The sequence below is a fragment of the Lytechinus pictus genome, chromosome 4 (genome assembly GCF_037042905.1).
Source record: "Lytechinus pictus isolate F3 Inbred chromosome 4, Lp3.0, whole genome shotgun sequence".
Taxonomy (NCBI): Eukaryota; Metazoa; Echinodermata; class Echinoidea; order Temnopleuroida; family Toxopneustidae; genus Lytechinus; species Lytechinus pictus.
In genome coordinates, this window is record NC_087248.1 from 17,212,016 (window position 1) to 17,220,173 (window position 8,158).

At 33.8% G+C, this 8,158-nt stretch overlaps 1 long non-coding RNA gene across 1 annotated transcript; it reads right to left on the reverse strand.

The window, feature by feature from the left end:
• Positions 1-2,212: 2,212 nt before the first annotated feature.
• Positions 2,213-7,668, reverse strand: LOC129265931 (uncharacterized). The gene is made up of 4 exons (XR_010293386.1): positions 7,580-7,668; positions 6,375-6,452; positions 5,896-6,106; positions 2,213-4,891 (listed from the first exon to the last, which is right to left on the reverse strand). It is a non-coding gene; the product is annotated as an uncharacterized LOC129265931 (long non-coding RNA).
• Positions 7,669-8,158: the final 490 nt, after the last annotated feature.

Sequence of the window (8,158 nt, forward strand, 5' to 3'; positions counted from 1 at the left end):
TCATTGCCAAATATACTATTAAAACGTGTATTAAGTTAAAAACGTTAAATCCCCGACAAAAGCTTAGGAATCGATTTCACAACTCATAGCTCGTATTTTACACAGCATCATCATTATCACTGCATTTCTTAACTTTCGAAGGACCTTTAAGAAAACAAAGTCGAGAGGGAGAGAGTGCAGAGTGTGTGTTAAACTGAATAATCATTTTAGAATTATAATGAAGAATAAATCAACGAACATCATAGTTTAATATGATTCCCATGATTTTGAACCTTTACAAAAGTAAAAACTACCATATTGAAATGATTAAAGTGTTATAGGCAATTATAATTTTCTACGATTGCCAACATTTATCTTACCTCCCCATTTTATGCACTTTTCCAATGATATGTCCATATTTATTAAATTCTATCCAGTCATTATATAAAGATAATTTCAATGATTTTGCTTGACTTTTGATAATTCACTCTTGGCTGTTTTGTCTCCCTAAACATGTAGGCCCGAATTCACAAAGGAGGTTTAAACCCCGAGGGGGTTTAAACCCCCTCCTAGGTTTTTTAGTCCACGGTTTAAACCCCGAGGGGGTTTAAACCCCCTCTCTGTTTCACCAACGATGGTTTCTTTAGTCCATGGTTTAAAATTAAACCATGGTTTAAACCATGGTTTTATTTTAAACCACGGTTCTGAGCATGCTCAGTAGAGCATATGTTGTCTGCTACGGTCCTTGTTGACGATGGCAAACGGGGTTCGAAAATCCAAAGTATGGGGTTTAAACTACCGATTTTCGCTATCTTAATCGATTATATGAAATGAAATTACATTAAAAACTTATTCATTGTTGGATGAGTCGAATTGTATTGTACATCCACTATTTTTAGATATATCACAAAATGCAAGAAATTGAAAATTTGTCTCAACCACTGCGGTCGTCTGCGCGTCGACGATAATCTCATTTAAGTCCCATCCATAGACATCGATGTCAAGTTTTTAATCATTGAATACATTTAATTCGGCTGAAAATGAAATGACAACAACCAGATGTAATATCAAGATTACCCGATGAAACTTGAAGTATGAATATAATTACTTCATCAGTTTAAAAAATAAGTAGTATCTTATCAGATAACTTCCTCATAATACTTACATTTTGGTGGTAAGCGGCATTTAATACGAAAATCAGCTGTTGATTTTGCATGTCTACGATCTCGATCGCTGAGCTGAGAGTTAACAACGCGCATGCCCGTACAGTCGTCCGGCAACCAATCTAAAGGCATGGATCTTCTAATGCTTTTTCAGTATAAAAACAACAATCATAACAAAGATTGTCGATCAGCTATTTTTACGTCATAATCAAACTTGCGAAACAATCTTTGAATCTAGTTCCATCGTCAAAAATATAATATTTCAATTCAAATGTAAATTCTAGAAAGAACACGTCCCCAAATTTACCCATAATTCTTTTCTGAAGTAAACTTTATCCTCCAATTTGTTTATGTTCCTTTCCTAAACTTGAGACCGCCCTGATTTATTCCCTAAATCTTGACTTTATTTTTTTAATGGTAATCAAAAGTGCATCCCATAAGTCTAGCACGCATAGAAATAAATATTTGTGGATCACTGAAACATGGGCGGAAATCCCTACTTAAAATAGTTTAGGTCTTTTTTGGGAAGATAACCTTTTTTTGGGATGGGGTAGTTGTAGAATTATTTGATTTAATTCCCAAAATATTTTAAAGGTTTAGCATATATATTTCCTAAATAATTTTTATTAAAATAAATAATTTGAACTTCTATTTCTCATTTCAATTCAAAAATTGTTTCAATAGTTAAACAATATTGAAGTGAAAATAAATTGATGAAGTGTTCTTTCACGTTCTCATAATCTTTCTCTTGTTCCCGCTCATTTTCTTTCTTTCTCTCAAACACATACACCATCCTACTACCTTTTTCTCTCTGTCGCCCCCTCCTCCCCCTTGCTCTTTTGGAAATACATGTTTTTAAATGGAAATATAGGCATTACAAATTGGCATTCTAACTAAAATAAAAGTTATTGAGCTCTTGGTCACAACCATTCTTAACCAACTCTTCCCCCCACACATTTCTCTATAAAATCTATCTTACATCGAAGCAGTTTAAATATTTGAAAGTTATCTATTTTTTTATTTCAATATTTCAAGGTGGTGTACATAGAGAAATCATGAAAATTGCAATATTCAATCATAAAATTATTTCCTGTTTTAATGATTGTACAACAGAATACCTTGGCATAAATTTATAATGGAAATATTTTCAAATGTCAAATTCATTAGAGTGTATATTCTATAGGCATATAATATTCTCAGTACATGTAATGTATTAATCCAATAAACAATAATGCTTCTCCCCCCCCCAAAAAAAAAAAAAAACATTGCAGGTCATGTACAGATCAAGTTCCAATAACACCTAGCAAAGCCAGTGCATCTACTATGACTTCACTCCCTTCACGCCTTTTTTTTGTAACTGTGTTGACATTAATAAAAAAAAAGATTTTATTTTTTAAATTGATTTTTTAAAATTAATTTGTAATTCTCCAATGAATTCATTTTCATACATACCAAATTATGTTAATAAGTTTGTTCAGATCAATTATGCATTTCTTTAAAAATCTATATAAATATCAAGTATTCCACATAATTAAACAGTCATCTTTCTTATTTCCCTCAACCATGAAATACGGCAACTTCAAATCCAGCACTGCCTCAAGTTACACCACCCAATCAACCAAATGCATGTACTCCGATTTCATTTCCCCATTCTAGGTGAATATTTCTGACAATATATCTGACATCCTCCCCCCATAAAATATATATATATATAAAAGGGGGTACTTATCACAAATCATAAAAGTGCAGAATACAATTTTCCTACTAGTGAAAATCCTTTTAAGCAAGCACTATAAAATTGCATTCTTAATCCTTATTGCAATACATAATTATAAATAAAACTTACTCTTGCGTATAAGAAATTTAAATAAAACCTAATCAAACATCCTGTCTCCCCAACTTCAAATCCATCATTGACTGAAGACATATCTGAATAAATCAACCGTATAAAGAACATTTATCTTTTAAATATTTTATGAAACAAAAATACATTTAATAACCTATTGAAATAAAGATTTCTTAAATTAAGAACTGCATCCTCACAAAATGAAAGGTCATTCTTTCTTCTTTTTTATGCTTGTTGCAATTAATACACAAATAATGATTGCAAATATGAAAACTCCATGTCCAGTTTAAGCTAATTTTGAATAAAAGCTATCTCACAAAGTGGACCTCTCAAAAAAAAAAATCCCAAATCATAATATAATTACATGATCAAGAGTATTCATCACTTTCCTTGAAACAAAATAATAAAACCCTCCCAACTGAGATGAATGAGACACATTGTTGAAATTTATAAACCAGCATAAGAACAGAAGTTCATCTATTTTTTTCACCACGAGGACAAATTCTACAAATTCATTTCTGTCCGAGTTATCAAGGAAACGTTCCCAGACTGATGGACCTTCTTCAAAATCACATTCCTCTTCAAGGTAATTTAGTACCATTAAAATTACAATGCCTTTTTTTCCATTAACCCTTTCTGCCAGAATATCTCTTTGACCAGACTCATAAATCAGATGTAGTTGAAATAGATGTTAAATACTTTAACAAATTAAACATGATCCCCAAATCAAGTACATGTACATTTAATTACAAGATCATGTTAATTGGATGCACAATACACTGGTACACACAAAATAATCTGAATATACTACAGATATGTAGTACGATATTTAGAGGTGAAGAGGGATTTATATAACTGAACTGGGAGGGTGAATCATTTGAAGTATGAAAAGGGCTTCAATATATGTATGTTACCAGATTCAAGCGATTCAATGAACTGTGCACTGAATATTGTATGCTTCTGAAAAGAAAGCATTGCATTATTTTCTGTTTTTAAAGAAATTTTATAATTACCGGGTAAGTCTTTAATGTTTTCCAAAATTCAATTTATGGTTCTGAGAACAATCAGAGAACTCCCCAATGTCATTGGTGTCAGAAGCTGAACCAATCAAGTAGAGAGTTACTAGTACGTTAAACAACACATCTTTGACAACGTGATTTATAGTATGTTTCTTACAAACTGCACTGTTACTATATGTTATGTACTGGTACTTCAATATTGAATTTTAACCCTGCAGCAATACTACAAACCTTCCTTCTTCTGCAAAATGGAATTTGAATTACCCATCTCAAGGAAAAAAGAATCATCTGTCAGAAGTGTGTGAGCTGGTAGAAGTGCATGCCATTAGAATTGAAGTTCAATGGAAGAAGCATGATCTCGACTTTAAAGAGTACAAGATGAGAGTGAAAGAACACAATATGAGATTGAAAGAGCACGATATGAGCTTGAAGGAGCATGAACTATGAATTGACGTTTTGAATAAAGAAAGAGAGGTTGCTGAAGCTAAGCTGCTGGAATCACAGGGTTATACCAATCAATTTATTAACAAATAAAGAAGTAAAGTATTCTTCATAAATTTGAATGAACTCTGCTTTTCTATGTTCTTAATACTTTTGCCATTGTTATAGGCATTCCTCTCCACATGAATTTGGAATGGGGTATATAGGAAGCATATGGCCCAATCCCCCTCCCCCCCCCCCTGGGCTCTTGATGTAGACATGTGTCCCATCAATTGCACCTTTCACTCCTGGAAATCTAACAATACTGGTAGAACTGTCGCTGAGTTGCTTCAACTTCTTCTCTTGTCAAAGGAATTGTATAGCTTCCGACACATCTTTGATGATCCGACACATTGATGACTGCGATATTGCTGCCTCATCATCATGCATCTTTTGAAATGATCCTGTAAAATCAAACAAACCATATGGTTGATGGGTGAGGTGATTGTTTCGAGGTAATTTTAAAACATTTCATTGAAGCACATATAGATTTTAAACAATGAATATCCATCTTGTACAAATATCAGACAATTTTCTCCAATTTATTTTAACAAGTGGAACGCCTCTGGCAGTCTCGCCATCATTATGCGATTCAATATAGCAGCAGTGCTGACTTCAAAAACAACTATTGAATAATTTTTTTTGCCCAATGCTTTTATGACTTTTTACCTTGAAGTTTTGCACATCTTTTGATTAAAAGTTAAAAAAATAATTGGGTTGTACAGTACCCGAACAACGTACCATTAATTTTTAATTTCAGCCAAGCTGACACTAGTGAATTATATTTGTGACATAAATTGAGGAAACAGAATTGAAATTAATAGAGAAATTACATAGAAGAAGCATTTTTTGTGATTTATGAATAAATTTTGCATAAATTAACAAATAATTTTCTAGTCAAAATTTCAAGTCTGTGTGGAAATTTGGGGACCCTTATCATGTAGCTCTACCAGATGGATGAAAAAAAAATCAAAATTGGTCAACAAATACAGAAGCATTTTTTGTGATTATGAATTTCGCATAAATTAGCATGAATAAATTTTGCATAAATTAGCATAAATAATTTTCTACTCAAAATTTCAAAAATTTTGTGTACAAATTTGGTGAACCTCATGAAGCTCTACCATGGGTTAATGGCAACATTTATAACTCTAACCTGACATAACAGTTGTAACAGCAGAGCCTCACTCCTGCTGTGGTACTTTTGGAATTTTTAAAGTATGCAATTCATAGGTACTTGACTGTTTGCTTAAATGATACATTTGTTTATGTGCTACCTCTCTGATTTCTAGATATTGTCATTAACTTTATCTGGAGTCCTAAAATTAATAGAAACAACCTCAGTCAAATAGATTTAACAGTGCCAAGAAACATTCAATAATTGTTTATGAAAAATTCAATTACTCACCCACTGCATAAAAACGGAGAGTTGTCAACGCCTGCAAATAAACAGGAAGTGGATCATTCTTCTGTGTGTCCCTCTTCAATTCAACTTCCAGCATATTGATGACGTACATGTCGGTTTCTTTTGACAGTCGATACCGATCTCGAAGTGGCCCATCCTCGTAAGATTCTGATGGATTTTTAGCATCAAGTAGCCCACGTCTTGGCAAAGGTAGCTGTATGCAGAAGAGTTGAATATTATTTTAAATTCTTTTATTTTGTGATCTTTATAATCGTTCCAAATCCAAACTGGACATGAGCATGTAGATTTGATCTACCAACATAATTACTGCAATCTTAATTTTCTTCCCGAGATTAACAAAAACTACATTCGAGTTGTTATTTCATTTCTTCAGTCTGAAGATTTCATTTTCGTTGTCTCATCAAATCATTTCAATAACACTTTTGAACAAATTAAAACAATGTAAATCAAATTAATCATACCTCTTAGTAATTCAAGGTTGTGAAGATGGAGATAATCCATGGATATAGATCTACGGTTCCTCTGATGTCGATGTAATTCTGTGAAACAATGGTCAAAGTTTTAAACAAACGTAAATTTTTCATATATAAAAAAAACAGTCATTGGTTTATCACTTAATACAGGAGCCTGTTGCAGACAGAGTTGCAATCAATCGTAACTCTTAAAATCATGCGCAACAGCGCGTATTTGTGACTTGCGATTGATTTATTGGCTTGCGTTTAAACGCAACTCGTTCATAGTGAACATGGTGAATAATAAAAAAAACAAAAATATTGTAATAATTTGTGCGAATATACCTTTCACAATTAATGGGTTTTTTAAAAAAAAAATTGGGGGGGGGCTATATTTTCTCCATTTGAATTTTGCAAGTGAAAAGATTTTAGACCAAAATCTGAGAAATTCCTACAGCCTCAAAAATTGGCCTGTGCCGAAAGGAAAGGTAGGTCTAGAAATAGACCAAAAGCTTCATTTCAGTCTCTGTATTTTGGTTGTTCCGCTGAACTGCGTTGGCTCCACTTTTTTTTTTTTTTTTGTGAGTACCCCTCTGGCTTGGAACCATCTCCCACCTGACATGCCTGACACAGTGAACAGCACATCACTAGAGGTGTTCAAGTCAAAGATCGAAAAGAGCTACCTACGATACGACTAAATATCACCGTGCCCTCTCTCACCCGCTGCATTCATACCAATTGGTCCAGCAGTGTACACATCCAGATCCAGAATTTTGAAATGCAATTTAGCCAGGCAAATTGAAAACAAAATTCTTTCTCTCTAAAATGCACCAAATAGTACAAAATTATATTGATCTAGGGTTATATTTTCATCTTGACATTTACAAATGAAGATATAGAAGGCACCATAATATAATATCCTTGTGAAGCTCTTAAAAACAAATATTAAGCCCGGCCCGCGGCTGAGCTGCGCACCTTCAAATTCGTTCAACAACCACAGCGTCAAAATATCCCAACACTTAAATGCACCGATGGGACTGTGGCAATACACACGCGACGATAAAGTGCATCGTCTGGACTTGTCAATACCAAAACCTCGTTCGCAATCATGAAAAACAACACTATCAATTTCATAAAACTGCATAAAACGAATCAATATATTCCAGAGAAGTACAGCGGGAATTTATTTTACGAATTCAAAGAAGAATACTTACGAATTTCTGATCAAGAAGACCACTTGACACATCCCAGACGGCAAAGAAAATTCTCTTCACTTCGCGGATTTTTCAGAAACTTCCCAAGTGCGCATGCTCGTAAAGATAAACCATGGTTTAATTTTTTTAAACCACATCTCGGAGCTGACTAAAAAATATGACGTTTCATGACGTTTTATGACGCATTTAAACCCCCTCGGGGTTTAAACCTCCTTTGTGAAACGCAAATGAAAAACCCAGCTCGGGGTTTAAACCAGGAGGGGGTTTAAACCACCAAAAACCAGGAGCTAGGTTTTTTGTGAATTCGGGCCGTATAGTTTAGCTTGGTTAGATGATTTACCTTTTCTGTCCAGGATCAGTATGGCCGGAATTCACAAAGGTAGTTTTGAAAACCCACAGTTGAGTCCATGGTTTATACAGATTTCCTGTATAAATTACGCTTATTTTACCGCGTATATTAAAAAATGTCCAATGCTGATGCGCGCTTTTGGCACAGTGCGCCAAATTGACGCCTGTTGCCGTGGTTATCCACGCTATTTTATTCATGAGTCCACTGTTTGAAGAGTGGACTCATTACTC